The 18,070-nt window shown below is 44.8% G+C and overlaps 1 protein-coding gene across 22 annotated transcripts in view; it reads left to right on the top strand.

The window, feature by feature from the left end:
* Window positions 1-18,070, top strand: part of ASPRV1 (aspartic peptidase retroviral like 1) — a 116,777-nt gene that overhangs the window by 57,621 nt on the left and 41,086 nt on the right. For 20 of the 22 annotated variants that reach the window (XM_045978760.1, XM_045978766.1, XM_045978765.1 and 17 more), the window contains one exon: window positions 15,162-15,301. The gene's annotated coding sequence lies outside the window, so the exon portion shown is untranslated. Of the gene's footprint in view, window positions 1-6,525; window positions 6,621-15,161; window positions 15,302-15,559; window positions 15,664-15,924; window positions 16,097-18,070 lie in introns of those variants that run through there. The other 2 variants (XM_045978772.1, XM_045978779.1) reach the window with 2 other exon arrangements.

Consider the following 18,070-nt stretch of genomic DNA (forward strand, 5'->3'; position numbering starts at 1 on the left):
CAAGGGGGAAGGGAAGGAAGATCATGAGCTGAATAAAAAGGACCCTGAAGTCCCTGGGGTAGTATTCCAGGAACCCCAAGCCTATCAGGTCCCCCTGATCTGAATGCCCCAGTGCCCTACACTTTACCCTCCGAAAGCCTTTATCATGGTTTGTAATGATATGTTTATGTAATATTTTGGTTAATGTCCACCTCTCTCACTGAACTGGTAGTTCTATGAGGGCAGTGATTTTTGCTCACTGTTTTGTCCATAGCAGGTAGTTAAATGTGTGGCATTCAGCAAACATTTTTTTTTTTAAGATTTTTTTTTTTTTTTTGAGAGAGAGAGAGAGAGAGAGAGTGTGTGTATGTGTGTGTGTGTGTGTGTGTGTGTGTGTGTGTGTGTGTGTATGTGTTGGGTGGGGGTGAGAGGGTGAGGAGCAGAGGGGAAGGAAGAGGGAGGGGGAAAGAATCTCCAGCAGACTTCTTGCTGAGTGCAGAGTCCTACCCAGGGCTCACTCTGACCTTAACAGACTGAACCACCCAGGGCACCTCAGCAAACATTTTTTTGAAGGAATTGTCACCTGTAGGTGCCTAAATTGGACTGGCTATCCTCGATTATTGGGGTTGGGACTGTGGCAGAATTGGCAAAATCAGGGAGAGCTATCCCTGTCCCCTCTGTATCTCCTACACTAGTGATATCCCCAACACACACACAGACAATTTTGTTTTAATGGGATAATATTGATTTGGTTGTGAAACCCGGAGAGGTGGGAACATGGTCCCTTCTTACTTCCTAGAATGTTTGGCTGGTCTAATAACTAAACTGATATAAAACAGATTGCAGGAGAAAACCAGATTTCGTATATATGGGAGCCCCATAAAAACATAAGGCCCAAAGGGCAGTCAAGTAATTGAAGTTTTATATAACATCCTGAGCTAAGGAAAGGGGTTGGGGTCTGGGGATACAAAGGGAAGGAAGACTATTCACAAGAGGAGATGTTTGGAAAACAAAGGTTGCCCTTTTGTGCAGATAAGTTTCTTAGGTAAAAAACTATTTCTGGTAATAGTGTCCTGGTATAGGCACCCTTCCAATGTCAATTTAGGCAGTTGAGGCGGGAGAGGTAAAGAGCTTTTCCTAAATTCGCTGTGTTTTGATTGCTTTTAGCTGAGAAAAAAATCCTTATGCCAAAGAGACATGTTTGGGGGTGGCAAAATCTCCCCTTCCAATCCTTTACCGAATCTCTAGTATTTATATTTATAATCTCTAGTTATTATATTTTTATTGGCTCATTTTATTGAGGAATTGAATAGTATGGTGCTTGGAAATAAATGGAAGCAGAGGAGTAGGTCAGGTTTCCGTGATTAACAAGCAGTCTTCCTTGCTCCTGTGTTCTAATAAAATCATATATTTAACTGGGATAGTCCACTCTCACTTAGGCTTGCTCAGGAGTGTGTTGGAGGATGTATGAAGGTCCAGGAAATTGAAGAGGGATGTGGATGCTGGAGACTTCACTCTCCAGCAAGGAACAAAAGCAGTTAAAAGGTGGCCTGGGGAGGGGAGGTGACCTGAAGCTCACGCCTGTGGGCCTGGTGTCTGGGCCCAACGGAATCTCCAGGGGCATCCCCAACCAACCCCCTGCCCGACACAAAAAACAGCCTCCTTCCAGCTTAGGCTATGGTTCCTCCCTTCCCCCAGCCTGCTTTCCCTGAGGTGGAGAGTGTTTCCCAGGACCCATGTGACTTCCACTGGCAAGTGACGATTACAGACGGTTTACCAGTCAGTAAAACTGCCAAAGGCTTTTGTGCTGTAATAATCCTTTTCCTGTTTAAAACTCTGGGGATTTTCTACTCTTGCCAATAGTTTTTCAAGTCAGCAATTACGTTGTGGATTATGTAATGGCTAGGTATTAAAAATAGAAAAGACCAGAGTTTGCATCTATTTTAACCAAATCAAAACAGAGCAGAGGGAGGGGAAAGGAGGAGAGGGAGAGACCAGAGGAGGAGGGAAAAAGAGTTTACGTGACAAGAAGCAGCGCGATCCCATCATGTGACTGGGCAGTCCAGCCCACAATTTACTGTGCTCTTTTCCTGCCATTCTTGGCCCAAGGGGCTGTACTCGTCCTTGGCTTCCTCCAGGGAGAGGACCCTGAGGAGAATTCCTTTATTCCTCAGCTAAGCCTGGGGTATTTGCCTGCCTCTGACAGGCGAAATGACTAAGGGCAGAGGGGATTGATTTTGATGTGATTAAAAACTATTTGCTATGAAAATCCACTTTTATTATAGCTACTGCCAACCCTCCAACTTCCCCACGTCACTCCTCTTCCCACTGGATCGCCATCCCTAAGCCCTCATCTGGCAGTTCCAGGGCTGCCATTCATTGTTATAATGTGACTTCTCACTAATCCTCCACCCTCACCCCAAGTGAAGAGATGTTTGTGTTTTTCTGGGAACCTACTGAGTAACTTTAAGGGCCTTCTAATGAGATTTTAGGGGCCAGGTGGGTCTGGAGTAGGCGGGATATTTTTTGAAGGGAAACATCATGTAAGGGCCTGATCATACCAAATATACCAGGCTTATACTGTGTCACCTTTGAAGTCCCTCACTCCATTCTGGATGGCAGAATGCAGCTGCAGGGGCAAGTCTTGAATTACTCACCTCTAGCCCTTGGGCCTACGTAGAGCACAGGCTGAGCAACTGGATTTAGTAGGTCTGGGGAGCGGGGAGTGGTGGGTGCTTCAAAGAAGCAGCTTACTGTTTCTGAATATTAAACCCAGATAGCTTTGGCAGGGTTAGGGAGAGAGACCTGAGAGTCTAGACCAGCGAAAGGATTGGTAACAGGCAATATTAGAAAGTTGTGTCCTCATTGTTACTTCCATCCCACTTCTTCCTCAGTCTTCGTCTGACTTGGGGTGGAAGAGTGCCAGCAGCTCAAAGGAACACTGGTCCTAGCTTCACCCAGCACTGCCCCATTAGTGGAAGTACAGTGAAAGGAAGAGAACCCTAATTTGGGGATTAAAGGCATAATTTCACTAGATAGGTGGAGGGTGTGGGCACTCTTCCTTAGGGCCTTTCAAATCCCAATACCAACCTGGGCTAGGAAGTGCCTGTGACTCAACCTTGGGTGTGGTCAGTGTCACTGCAGCCTCAGTTTTCTGTTATCTGACAGGCTGGCTACTCCAGACCCAGATAGATAGCAGAAGCTGTCGGTCTTCTGAGTATCTGTCCTCTACATCCCATCCCACCCCTGAGGCTTTGAGCAAGGTTAGGAGTCCACTGAAGCACCTGACCTTGGGTCATTCAAAGGCTAAATCATTGCAAGGTACACCAAGGAACCTTTCCTGTCTGAACTCAACTTTCTTGTTGTGGCCTCCTTCCCACTCCTACCTGCCCATGACCTTACAGTTTGACCACAGCAATGTTACATACATCGGTCATCCACATCCTGAAGGAGATCACCTTTTCTATCATTATTATAATATTTAATGGATTTCCACTCCCAACACACACTGTAGTGGTGGTGCTTTCTGGTGTCTGTTGCTTGAGAGAATGCTCGTAGTCACAAGCTGGTATAGACAGAGTAACACATTTTAACAGATTTAACTTTCATTCATCCAGTTGACAAATTAGAGACACAGTAGTGCTTATATGTGTTGGACATTCATTTGGGCCACAGAAGTATAAGGTATAAAGGATAGATCTCTTGCATTAACTCCCACAAACAGGACTTAGAGCTAGGCAACTATTTCCCTTTACTACACACACCATCACACTCCTTGGACCCCTTCTCTATCCCATTCCAGAATCAGACCGAGAAATGAGTTTGGGGACAGGGCACCTGGGTGGCTCACGTAGGCTGGGTGTCTGCGTTTGGCTTGGGTCATGATCCCAGGGTCCCAGGATGGAGCCCCATGTCAGGCTCTCTGCTCTCTGCTCTCTGCTCGGTGGGGAGCCTGCTTCTCCCTCTCCCTCTGCCTGCTGTTCCCCCTGCTTGTGCACTCTTCCTCTCTCTGTGTCAAATAAATAATAAAATCTTTAAAATAAATTAAAAAAACAAAAAAGAAAGAAATGAGTTTGGGGAATGGACCAAGACAGGCGAGGGTTAGGCTCCAGGCTTCCACATTATTTGCTGCAGTTCCTGTGCCCAGAAGTACTGGGTGGTGGGCATGGGAAGAGGGCTGGATGTGGGGAGAGGTGGTATAGCACCTGAAATGACTCTAGCCACCCCTGGAGCTCCTGTGTCTTCCAACAGAAGGTCGGGGAGAGGACGTTGGGAGAGGGAAGAAGAGAATGAGAGGAGCAGTGAGGAAGGGAGGGAAGGAAGAATCAGGTAAGGGAAGAGGGGATTGTAGGCAGACCCTTTGGGCTGGGTAGAGCCAGATTAACAGGGACATCTCAGTGCTCACCCGGGACAGGGCAGGTGAAATCTCTTATTTAAGGTGCCAAATCTTGTGGAAGTGAGTGGGGATGTTGGGGATGTCTTGGCAGCCTGGTATATAGCCTGGTGATCTGACTTCAGGCCAAGCAGGGCTGCCAAACAGGGGGCAGTACTAGCTCCTCCTCTGTCTCTCAGCACCCTTGTCCATCGATAGACCTGGGTTCCAAAGACCCATCTCTCGTGTCACAAAAGGCAACCAGCTCACTAGCACTTACTTCCCTGAGGGGTTTGCGTTTGAGAGACCCAGAATATTATTTCTACTACTGCTGTAGAAATTTTACTATAACTGTTACTTCTCCTCTAGGCAAGTAATTTGGTAATTTAAAATTTTCTCAAGGGGCCCCTGGGTGGCTCAGTCAGTTAAGCAACTGCCTTTGGCTCAGGTCAAATGATCAAATAATGGTCCCGGGGTCCTGGGATGGAGCCCTGCATCGGGCTCTCTGCTCAGCAGGCAGCCTGCTTCTCTCTCTCTCTCTGCCCCTCCCTCTGCTCATGCTCTCTCTCTCAGATAGATTTTAAGATAAAATCCTAAAAATTTTTTTCTCGGGGCGCCTGGGTGGCTCAGTGGGTTAAAGCCTCTGCCTTCAGCTCAAGTCATGGTCCCAGGGCCCTGGGATCAAGCCCCACATCGGGCCCTCTGCTCGGTGGGGAGCCTGCTTCCCCCTCTCTTTCTGCCTGCCTCTCTGCCTACTTGTAATCTCTGTCTGTCAAGTAAATAAATAAAATCTTAAAAAAATTTTTTCCTCAAAATTTAAAAATTATTCACATAAAATTTCCAGTCTTATTTTCATATCTCTACTGTATCTTCCCTTTTTCATTCCCAATACTTAATACTTCATGCTTTTTCATTAGTTTTGTTGGAGTTCTGTTTTGTAAGAACCAGCTTTTGTGTTATATCTATTGTTTGTTTCTTAGCCTTTTATTTCATTAACTTTTCCTTCTTAATAATTTTTTTTAAGATTTATTTATTTGACAGACAGAGAGCACAAGTAGGCAGAGAGGCAGGTGGGGGGTGGGGGAAGCAGGCTCCCCGCTGAGCAGAGAGCCCGATGCTGGGCTCGATCCCAGGATCCTGAGATCATGACCTGAACCAAAGGCAGAGGCTTTCACCTACTGAGCCACCCAGGCACCCCTCTTAATCATTTTTTAAAAGATTTATTTGTTTTGGGGGGAGTACAAGATGGGGAGAAGGGCAAGGGAGAGAGAGAATGCCAACAGTGCTTGAGTTGGTCACTTAACTGACTGAGCCACCCAGGCACCCCTCTTCTTAACCATTTTAAAGATTTTTTAAAAAAAGATTTTATTTATTTATTTGACAGAGATCACAAGTAGGCAGAGAGGCAGGCAGAGAGAGAGGAGGAAGCAGGCTCCCCGCCAGGCAGGGAGCCCGATGTGGGGCTCAAACCCAGGACACTGGGATCATGACCTGAGCGGAAGGCAGAGGCTTTAACCCACTGAGCCACCCAGGCGCCCCTTCTTAACCATTTTAAAACCAGCTTTATAATTGAAAAGCAATACAGGGACACCCAGGTGGCTCAGTGGGTTAAGCATCTGCGTTCAGCTCAGGTCATGGTCCCAGGGTCCTGTGATAGAGTCCCATGTTGGGCTCTCTGCTCAGCAGAGAGCCTGTTTTTCCCTCTTCCTCTGCCTGCCACTCCCCCTGCTTGTGCTCTATCTCCCTTGCTCTGTCAAATAAATAAAATCTTAAAAAAAGAAAAAACACAAAGGGTCACTTTTTCTTACAAACTATTATAAAAAGATCAGTTACCCAAAAGAAGAGAGGATTAAAAAAAGAACTATATATGGCTTATAAACATAGTAAGGGAAGACCTTACAAGTAAAACAATGCATCTTTAATAGCGGACCTCTAGGACTGAGTGGGCAAAAGAGGCATCTTAGAGCTAGTGCTCAGTGGAGGGAACCCTGGAAAATAACCCAGTGCTCCTGCCCACCCCCCCCCATCTTTTATTTAAGATTGGTATCAGGAAAGACACAGACCTCTGTTTCCTCCCCTGTAAATAGTGACTAATACAGAATGGCCCCACCTGCCTTACTTACTTCATTGACTGCTGTATCTGATCAGATACTGAATGTGAAGGAGATGATACCCGAACTTCCACTGAGCCCTCTGCCTCCAGTCTGTTCTCCCGCAGGTAGCAGAGTACAAAGGGTTTGTACGAAGGAACCCAGCCTACATTGGCAGGGTTAGTTACCAGGCCGTGGCTCTTAAGGGAACATTATTCTGAAGGGAAGGAAGGGTCTTATTCTCTGTTTAACTCACTTTGCCTGTTGTCTCTTCTCTTCTTCAGCTAAGTTTTATTTTTGATTTTGTATTATAATTGTGTATTTTACGGAGAAGTACATGGAAGGGGTGGGTGTGCTAAAAATGAACTCCAAGAACTGGGAGGCAGGAAGGGGGGCTCTGTATTAGTGGTTCTCAAACGTTTTGGTCTCAGGACTTTTTTACACTCTTAAAAATTATTGAGAACTTTAAACATCTTTATTTATGTGGGCTGTGGCTGTAGATTTTGACCATAATACAAATATGGAAAAGAATATTAGAAAAAGACTTTAAAAGTATTTATTAATTATGTAAAAATAACAATAATAAATCCTTTACATGTAAGATACTTTTTAAAAAATATATTATCTAAAATGAAAAAATTCAGAGAATCAGTATTTTATAGTTTTGCAAATGCCTTTAAAGACTGGCTAAACAGGGGCACCTGAGTGGCTCAGTGGGTTAAAGCCTCTGCCTTCGGCTCAGGTCATGATCTCAGGGTTCTGGGATCGAGCCCCGCATCGGGCTCTCTGCTCCGCGGGGAGCCTGCTTCCTCCTCTCTCTCTGCCTGCCTCTCTGCCTAGTTGTGATTTCTCTCTGTCAAATAAATAAAATATTAAAAAAAAAAAAAAGACTGGCTAAACAGAAGACATTCGGATTCTTTTTTTTTTTTTTTAAGATTTTATTTATTTGACAGAGAGAAATCACAAGAGAGGCAGGCAGAGAGAGAGGAAGGGAAGCAGGCTCTCCGCTGAGCAGAGAGCCCGATGCGGGACTCGATCCCAGGACCCTGAGATCATGACCTGAGCCGAAGGCAGCAGCTTAACCCACTGAGCCACCCAGGCGCCCCCGACATTTGGATTCTTGTATCTCCTTCTTTACCAGTCTATCATGATATGTTGCTTTGGTTCAAGTGGGTGAATACAAACCCACTTCATAGAGATTTGTAGTTGAAAAAAGGAGGAGTATTTTTTCTTTTTAATAATTCTTTTTTTTTTTTTTAAGATTTATTTATTTATTTATTTATTTGACAGAGAGAGAGAGATCACAAGTAGGCAGAGAGGCAGGCAGAGAGAGAGGAGGAAGCAGGCTCCCCGCGGAGCAGAGAGCCCAATGCGGGGCTCGATCCCAGGACCCTGAGATCATGACCTGAGCCGAAGGCAGCGGCTTAATCCACTGAGCCACCCAGGCGCCCCAGGAGGAGTATTTTTAATAGCCTTTTCAGATAATTATGGATATCTTCTTTGATGTTTCACCAAAACTGGATAAATGGTAGTTTCTGACAGGTAGTTGCAATGTGAGATCTGAAACTATATCAGTGAATTTCTCGTCCTCAGCTATATTCCAATCCATTGATCTGCCTTGCACTTCGAATGGTTCTTTAGCTCATAGTTGAGACATCATGCATTGGTCATTTGGAAAATAATGGCTCAGTGATTGCAGATCTTCCCCAATGTAGACACATTTCGATCCATAGTATTACATTCCTTAATATTACTGCTGATGTCATCAGCAAAGTCTTTAAGTACCAGGAAGCTGTGAAGCTCATGGTGTGGAGACAAGTTTCCTGAAATTCTAATTTTCACTAGCCAGATCAAATTTTATCTTTGGAAAAAATACTATCAGTTTTCCTTGATAAGACAAGCTCAGTTCATTGATTTTTAAGAAAATGACTGTGAAATGCCCACATCTGAGTAATCATAGTTTGTCAGTTCTTTCCTTTTTGGGGGGGGGAGTTGGGGGTTAGTAATTTTTATAATAAAAATGTTTCATGGAAAAAGGAGGTGGTTCATTTCTTAATGCAAACAATCACATAAATTTATCTAGTACTTTGGTATACAGCAGAAGTGCTTTATGTACAGACTGTTAACAATGTACTCATGGATTTTTTTTTTTTTAGGATTTATTTATTTATTTGACACAGAGAGAGATCATAAGTAGGCAGAGAGGCAGGCGAGAGAGAGGAGGAAGCAGGCTCCTGGGGTTTGATCCCAGAACCCTGAGATCGTGACCTGAGCCGAAGGCAGAGGCTTAACCCACTGAGCCACCCAGGCGCCCCTCATTTTTTTTTTTAAAGATTTTATTTTTAAGTAATCTCTACACCCAGCGTGGGGCTCAATCTCATAACCCTGAGATCACAAGTCATAGCCTAGCCAGGCATCCCAAGGGTCATGTTAAAAAATCAGTAATTATTGTTCTATCGTGGGCATTCTTGTGTGAAGCTATCCTTTTTGTTAAACCAAAGTGCCTGGGGTGAAGAATATGACTTCAGTGATTTGTGTTAAGTCCCCAGCAGTTTTACCCACTGTTGCTTTTGTATTATCAGTTCAAATGTCAACTGGGTGAGTTCTCAGCAAAAAAGTTCTTAGTATTATTATAAAAATGGTCTTTACCTCTTGGGCCACACTGGAAGGGCCTTTGGGACCCCCAGGACTCCAGGGATCATAATTTGAGAGGCACCAGTGTGTGTGATCGTGGGCCATAATAGTTTGTGGCTTTGAACACCTGGGTATCCCTAGACCTCAATTTTCTCAGCTGTTAAGGGGAGCCAGGGTTCTACACACACAGACGGTTTTTACTAGTTCTTGAAGCCACTTTTCCCTTCTGATAGTGCTCTCTTCCTTTCTTCTGTCTTCTTTCCCCTCCATATCTCTCCGCCCCCAGCCTACCTCTTAGAGGTGGGGATCTTCCTTGTTGTTTTTCCTTCTCTTTTGCTCGCTGGGCTATCTTATCCCCTCCTTGATCTTAAGCCACACCTGTAGGCTGACAACTCCCAAATCTCTATTTTCAGTCCAGAAGTCTGTCCAGAGCTCCAGCGCTGTGATTCCAGCTGCCCTTGGGACCTCTTCACCTGTATGCCCTACAGGCATGTCAAAGTCAACATGTCTAAACTGATTTCATCATCTTCCCCAACACATTGCCTCCTCGTCCAGAATAGCCAGTCTTGGTTAATCTGTCATCTACCCACTGCTTAAGCCAGAAGCCGAGGAGCCCTCCTCTCCTTATCTGATCCCCTGACTTCTCTCATCTAATCACCCAAGCCTATCAGTGCTGCCTCCTAAAGATTTTCTCAATCTTTTTCTGCTCTCCAGTTCTACCACCACTGCCTCAGGTCAGGCCCTCATCGCTCCTTAACAAAACTATAGCTTGAACCTTCTCCCTGGGCCCCCTCATCTCCCCTTTCCAATTTGTAATCTGCAACTCTGGCTGGAAACCACAAGATTATCTTCTCACGAATATCTTGTTGTTGTTTTATTTCCTATTAAATAAATTTCCTATTAAATTTCCTAAATAAATTTATCTCCTAATAAATTTCCTATTAAATAAATACATATTGAATACTTATCATGCCAGGCCCTGTGTGGGATGCTGGGGATAGAACATAGAACACAATAGGTGTAGTCCTTGGCATCCAGCACTCGCAGTGTATGAGGGGACAGAAGAAAGTACAGGGCACAGGTGATCAAGACACAACGTGATGGGGAAGGAAGAGAGGGCAGTGCCTGGGAGCCTCTAGAAGCCTGAGCTGAGGGCTCGCTGAGCCCAAAAGGTGGTGAAGGAACACTTCCTGGAGGAAGCAACACTCTGAGACTACACACTCCGTGAGAGTTAGCTAGGAGTAGTGGGAGTGTGGTGGTGAAAAATTTGCCTGGTAATTTGTTCATCTCATTTCCCTGCATAAAAGCCCTCTTCTGAGCTTCACCATTGCCAGCAGGATAAAGTTCAAATTCCTTATCATGGAACCCAATCTACGTAGCCTCACTGACTACTCCCCTGTATTGAGTCTGAGGTAGTCTAAGTTAGTTCCCCCAGCCTCTGGTTTAGCTCCCCCACAGCTCCAGGCCTTTGCACGTGCAGTTCCTCCTGCCTTCTGCCCTTCCCACCCACTCTGAATTACCAATGTCAATTGACTCTGGAGACCTTCCTGACCCCTCCCTCCCATGGAGACTTTGTGGCTCCCTCTTCTGTGCTCCCGGCCTGTGCACACACCTGCACACCTGTGCACTTGTCACATCATTAGAACTCATCCACGTATCTCTGATGTATCAGAGATACATCCATGTATCTCTGACTCTTGCTCCACCTGCCAGTGCAGAATTCCAGGTCTTGCCTACCTCCCACACCCTCACCCCGTGAGCATTTTGGGCGTCCCCAGGGTGTGTGTCTCCCCGGCGCTGTTGGATAAGGTTAGACAGCTACACCCTCCCACTCCCAGCTATCTCTTCCCCTCCTCCACTCCGCAACCTCCCTTTGCCCCTGTCACACCCCATGGAGCTATCAGTTCTGCTGGACATCGCCACACCCATTAGACACCCCGCGCCTGCTGGGAGCCATGGACACCCCTGCTGGCACAAGGTCAGCTGGCTCCACTGTAGGAGTGGGGCTGGGAGACTGCTGGCACCCCCAGTGCTTCACAGATCCTTGAGGTTTGGTCCCACAGATATGTGTACGTCACAACTACGACTTCAGCTCAGAATTACTTCCCCCTTTCCACTGAGCAAAGTTTTGGCCCTGGTTCAGGTCACTGTGCTTGTCTCCTTCCCTTCGGAAGAGTTCTTTCCTAACAAGTGCAACTCTTCATGCACATATACTCCCCAAGGTTCTGCCCTTTGGTAGGCTAAATAGTGTGACCCGCATCACCCTTCAGCTCTAGCCTGGAGGGAAAAAATATATGTGTATTTATATATTTAAAATAGTAAGTGATACAAGCAATATTGAATAGAGCTTCATCATTAAAAATAAAAGCAGGGCACCTGGATGGCTCAGTGGGTTGAAGCCTCTGTCAGGTCATGATCTCAGGGCCCTGGGATTGAACCCCACGTCGGGCTCTCCACTCAGTGGGGAGCCTGCTCCCCCCCCTCCGCCTCTCTGCTTATTTGTGATCTCTGTCAAATAAATAAATAAAAACTTAAAAAAAAGCAGTTTAGAAATACATAAAGTGAAAAGGTAAAGCCCCCGTTCTAGCCCTTCCCAATCCTAAAAGCTTACCCTACTGGTAGATACTGTTAATTTTTTGGTGGGAATGTTCAGACTTTTTGCTCCATGTTTATGCATAAGTTTGGCTGGCATAATATTTGAGAAATCTCTTTCCTCTTGGATTTTCCCCTTTCCCACTCTCATATTCCTGGAGCTCATTTCCTCCCGAGCTAGCTCCCCAGATTAGAAAATAGAATCAAGTTTCAGGTGTCTCTGGCTTTTGTGTGCCAAAAACTTAGGTACTTATGAGAACTTTAGGGTTTGTGGAATAGCTCATTGAAGGAAAAGGATTCTCTTGCACAGACTGAATACCTTGACTAGAAACGAGAAAGAAGGATTTCATCGGGAGTGGAAAGACCCCCAGTTCTTTGCAGTTCTTTGCAGACCTCTCCTCCCCAGACTGGCTCAGGGCAGGAGAGACAGGGCAGAAAGATCTGTGGTCTCCAGAGTCCCACTTGCCTTCTAGCAGATCACCTGGGCAGGCAGGAATAAGATCCCAGAGAGGGGTGGCCACCAAGCTGTAGGGACACAGTCAGCCTGGTCCAAGATTCTTGGGTGCCCATGGGTGGCAGAGAGCAACAGAGGCTATTAGATTGGCTTCAGCCAGCTTCACAGCCACCTCCTCTGCTCCATGCCTGGAACTTCTCAGTATTCAGGAGAACTCAGATACACCTACAGTTGAGTTTCCTGTTGGTATGATGGGAGCTTACCATAAACATTTGAGTTGAGTTTGGTGTCCTGCACACTTGAATTTGTGAACTGAGATTTATTCCTATGGCTTGTGCTATTAAAAAAAAAATTGCACTATATCTTAAAAATGTTTCTCCATCAGTAGATACAAATTTATCTTGTTCTTTTTTAAAAAAAAAACAATATCGGACGACTGGGTGGCTCAGTCAGTTAGTGTCTGCCTTCAGCTCAGGTCATCATCCCAGGGTTCTGGGATCCCGGCATCCAGCCCAGCTTCGGGCTCCTTGCTCAGCAGGGAGCCTGCTTCTCTCCCTGCCTGCCGCTGCCCCTGCTTGTGCTTTCTCTTTCTGACAAATGAATACATAAAACCATACAAAACAATATTATTTTCAAAAACATACATGCTCATAGTATAAAATTTTAACAGTACCAAAGGAGAAAGCAAAAGTTCTCCAGTCCTCTGTTCCTACTCTCTAGATAGAACTATTGCTAACGGTTTTTCCTTCTCCTCCTTCTTCTTCTTTTTTCAGATTTTATTTATTTGACAGAGAGAGCACAAGCTAGGGGAGTGTCAGGCAGAAGGAGAAGGAGAAGCAGGTTCCCCACTAAGCAAGGAGCCTGATATGGTGCTCAATCCCAGGACCCTGGGATCATGACCTGATCCACCTCAGTTAACCAACTGAGCCACCCAGGCGCCCCAATAACAGCTTCTTGATGGTTCTTCCAGAAATCTTCCTCTCAAAAGATATGTATCCATTTCTATATAGCTCTTTTTATATACAAACAATCCCAAACTATGTATACTTATCTGCAACATATTTGATTCTTTATTTAGCAATTTGATATTATTGCATGAATTGTCATTTAAGTAGATACAGTTCGACTTCATTTTTTTTAATGATGCCCAGTATTCTGTAGAATAGATGTGTCACACGTATGTAACCAGTTGATTGGCGTAAACTTCCAAATTTTTAGCTATTAGCAGTTAAGGGCACAATGAACATAATAATATCTATCATTTGTTGACCACAGACATTATTTTTTGCATGTAATAAGTCACATAACCCTTATAATCCAGTGACATGGGCCCTAATTATTGCCCCTGCTTCACAAATGATTGAATTAAGTCAGAAACAGATCAATAACTTTGCTGTAGTCACATATCTGGTAGGTTGTTGATCTGGGATTTGGACTGCACAGTGCAGTCCCAAGCCTGTACTCTAGATTAGTACACCACAGGCCCTGTGTAGATGCTGTGCACCTGTGCTAATACAGAGTATTATAGAATATATATAGAATAATATAGAATACATTTGTAGCACCTCCTGTGTCAAAATAAATGCATGTTAAGCTTTAATAGTGCTGAATGTTCAGGAGGTTGTTTTATGAAAAGAGTAATGTGTTTCTTTTCATAATCAAGTGCAGAGCCTGCTTGTTTCCCGAAAACAGAGGGGCTGCAGAGGTTCCTGGGCCCAGAGGCCTCACTAAGTGAGAACCTTTTTTCTGCCATAGCCAGGGCTTTAGGTCTGAATCCTCTATGGCCTTCTCCCTTCTGGGCTCTATAGGGCTCTCGTGAGGGCTCTATAGGGCTCTCGTGAGGCCTCTCAAGGCCACAGACACAAGCTGCCAGAGAAGTCAGCTCCTGGACTCCCTTTCTGTCTACACCCTCTTAGTCTCTCGGGGGTGAGGGCACCTTCCGACTAGAATAGGCCCCAGTTTCCCATTCCATCTGCCTGGAAAGAAAATGGCAGCCACCTACAGAAATAGAACTGGCTGCTCTGTACTTCCCCACCTGCAGCTCCTACATCAAGCCACAAGGGGCCCCATGGTGGGACCTTCAGTCCTGGATCCATAACAGACCTGTGGAGTGTGTGGCATAGCTTCTCCATAGCAGTGGCTTTTTTTTTTTTTTTTTAAGATTTAATTAATTTATTTGAGAGAGAGACAGAGCACAAGCAGGGGGTGGGGTGGACAGAGAGGGAGAAGCTGATTTCCTGCTGAGCAGGGAGGTCAGTGTAGGGCTCAATCCCAGGACTCCTGAGATCATGACCTGAGCCAAAGGCAGCCATCCAATCAACTGAGCCACCAGGCGCCTCCCCACTACCTTTTTAAAAGTAAATTATATACCTAATGTGGGGCTTGAACTCATGACCCCGAGATCAAGAGTCACGTGCTTTAGGGGCACCTGGGTGGCTCAGTAGGTTGAGCATCTGACTCTTGATTTTGGCCCAGGTCATGATTTCAGAGTTGCAAGATTGAGCCCTGCATCAGGCTCTGTCCGTGCTGGGCATGGAGCCTGCTTAAGATTCTTTCTCTCCCTTTTCCTGTCCCCTCTACGAAAGAAGAGTTGGTGCTCTATTGAGTCTGCGTGGTGCCCCTCTGATAGTGGCTTTTATAGGACTGTATCGGTGGTCTGAAAGGGGGCAATTTTGCCCCAACACCACTAGCAGGGGACATTTAGCAATGTTTGGAGCTATTTTTGGTTGTCACAAATTGGTATGTGGGAGGGTTAGCAGGGTACTACTGGCATACAGTGGGTAGAAAGAGGCCAGGGCTACTGCTAAACATCCTTCAGTGTACGGAACAGCTGCTCACAAGGAAGAGTCACCAGCCCAAAATGTTATTAGAGTTGAGGCTGAGAAACCATTGGCTGTGGAGGCTAGACAGTGCCCAACCTGACTGTCACCATGTGGCTCCTCCTTCTGTTAACAGTGCCGAACACGTTTATGTCTTGTTCTCTTGTAGCTTGCAGCTGTTCTAAATGCTTTATCTTCATTAACTCATTTAATCCTCACAGGTCTGTGAGGCGGGTTCCACTATTATCGTCTCATCTTGCAAATGGGGAAGCCGAGGCATGGAGCTGTAAAGTACCTAGTCCAAGGTTCCCATGGTGGCAGTCTAGGCTCAGTCTCCATGGAGCCTCTGCAAATGCTCATGGTAAGCACAGAACCTCCCTCCCTTCTTTGCTACTTCTAGAACCTTGGGAGCACCAGGGATTGTTCATAGCTATACAAGGAGGGAAAAAAAGCGGGACTGATCTTTACTTCCCGATTCTGACTCTCCCATTTCTGATGGCTTTTGTATTTTTTTCCTCCACTCAGTTTAACCGAAGTGAGTACTGATTACAGAGATTATGGACAACCATGAAAATTAACTTAGTGACTTTGCATAAAAAATCCTGTGTCCTTCCTACAGTGGTCTCGTAGGGCTCTTTCATACTATAGGCTGGACTGCTTGGGTGGCAGACTTGCTTAAATATGAGAACAGACCTGATCACACAGGAGGACAAGCAAGAGCTGGTGAGTCAAGCTTGGGACACCAGGGACACAGGACTCCTCTGATTAGGCCCATAGTTTTGATGAAGGGGCTGCTTTTCCAAAGGAGGCCTCCAGTAGCCAAGGTGGGAAGTTGTAAATGGGGTGAGGGTGGTGGAAGAAGTGGGAGGGGATCTGTTGGATCAAAGCCAGAGGAAATACTTATTGGTTCATTAATTATAGGATGCCATAGGATTGGCTTTGCCTCTGGGTGTGGGGGCAGTAACCTGTGCTTTAAACAAACAGCCTTGTCACTCAACAATAATGAGCAGCAACAATAAGCATCTTCAATGGGACGAAATTGACAGCTGGCCCACAACATGCAGCCTCAAGCCTGGCCTGGAGCTGAGCTTGAATGCCACACCTGTGGAGCCGACCAGTCTGTGCTCAGGTAACCCACAGGATCATGGGCACAGAGGTGACATGGTCTTTCTTGAGCCATTTGCCAAGAACCTGTAGGCACTGTAAGACTCTTACCCACTGTCTAGAGAATTGAAGAGACAAGATTAAGTTTGAAAAGTTGAACAGAAGCATAAGAAATACCATATATGTCATGCGTAAGGGATGTAGATGCTCAGAGTCAAATGGGAATTCTGGACAGGGATTCCCCACCAGGCAGATGGTAGGGAAGGAGGTCTATATCACACCACCATGGTTCTTTTAAAAGTGGGAAACACAAAGAACAAAGAAGGAAGTAAGAAGTCATACGATTAATACTAGTCAGTGGTATGTGTTATTATTTTGGTTACATGCCTAAAGACCTTTTTTCTGTGCACATATGTGGATGTGTACACACATGTATTTTGTTACATAACCGGGTTCATCTCATACATACAGTTCTGTGCCTTGCTTTTTGTATTTAGCAATATATTGTAAACAGTTTTCCTTGACAATAAACACACTTCTTATGCATCAGTAGTATTTCACTGTGTACCTACCATGATTTAACTAATCCCTTATTATTGCCCCTTGGGTTACTAATAGTAAGGCTTCTATAAAATACTGACTTTGTGTAATCCTTATTTTAATTCTTAGGATACAGTCTTGAAGTACAATTGGTAGGTCAAAAAATAGGCACACTTTCAATGGGTTCATATTTTATATTGCCCAGTTGCCTTCCAGAGAGGACAGATCAACTTAGGCTCTTACCCCAGTCTTATGAGAGCATCTCTTTGCCTGCAGCTTTCCCAGTATTAGGGACTACTACCTTTTTTTTTTTTTTTTTTTAAGATTTTATTTATTTATTTGACGGAGACAGCGAGAGGGAACACAAGGAGGGGGAGTAGAAAAGGGAGAAGTGGACTCCCCGCTGAGCAGGGAGCCCAATGCAGGGCTTGATCCCAGCACTCTGGGATCATGACCTGAGCCGAAGGCAGACGTTTAATGACTGAGCCACCTGGGCACCCCTACTTTTTTTTAATTGCAAATTTGATAAGCAAAAATAGTAATTTATTGTTGCTGCCTTATTTTGCTTTTCTTTTTAAAAAATTATTATTTTATTAGTGGGACTCTTTTTTTTTTTTACAGGCCAATTAGTCATTGGTAATTCTCTTTTGAAGGATTGATTATGTGCTTTATTTAGTTTTCTATTGGTATATATTTTTTCATTTCATTTGTTCAGTGTTTTATTATTACTTAGTGTGGCTTATTCTTTTTTTGTCTTTTTGATTTAAAGGAGAACTTGATATATATTCAAGGTATTAACTCTTTGTCTTTCTTATATAACAAATGTTTATCCAAGATTGTTATTTGCATATTTAAGTATTCATTAATCTAAAATGTCCATGCAATCAAGGTGGTCTTTATAGGCTTTCCAAGCCTTTGGACTGGAGGTGGCTGTGACTAGAAGCAGAGAGGCCCATGGGCAGTTCTTGAGCTGGTAACAGGGTGGTAGGATGAGGCCCACTCATCCTAGGCCAGTTAGGGCCAGGCTGGTGAGGATCAAGCTGCACAGGTTCAAGGTAGAATGAGAGGTGGCTAAGAAATGGTAACCTTGGGAGGGGGTAATGAGGAGGGAGCAGGAAGAGTCTGGGGTGATTCAAAGGTACTCATCTGGATGGCAGAGTAAGCGGGTGGAGGATGAGCCAGAATCAGAAATACATGAAAACGTTAGGGTGGGGAGCAGGGGTGGAGGTTATTATAATCCTCCTTGGGATTGTTGATGGAGGTTCCTGGTGGAGAGAACTCATTGGTATTTGGATGTCTAGGCGGAGCCCATGTTTCTGTCTTTGTGTCAGGCTTAGAAAAAAAATTTTTTTTCTGCTGCAGAATTATATGTTCATATCAATTCTCAATACTTAAATGGTTTCTTTTTAACAATTTACTTTTATAAGTAAAAAAGGAAAAAATTACATTTAATTCTTAACCTATATGGAATTTGTCACATTTTGGT

Source organism: Meles meles, chromosome 15 (assembly GCF_922984935.1).
Source record: "Meles meles chromosome 15, mMelMel3.1 paternal haplotype, whole genome shotgun sequence".
NCBI lineage: Eukaryota > Metazoa > Chordata > Mammalia > Carnivora > Mustelidae > Meles > Meles meles.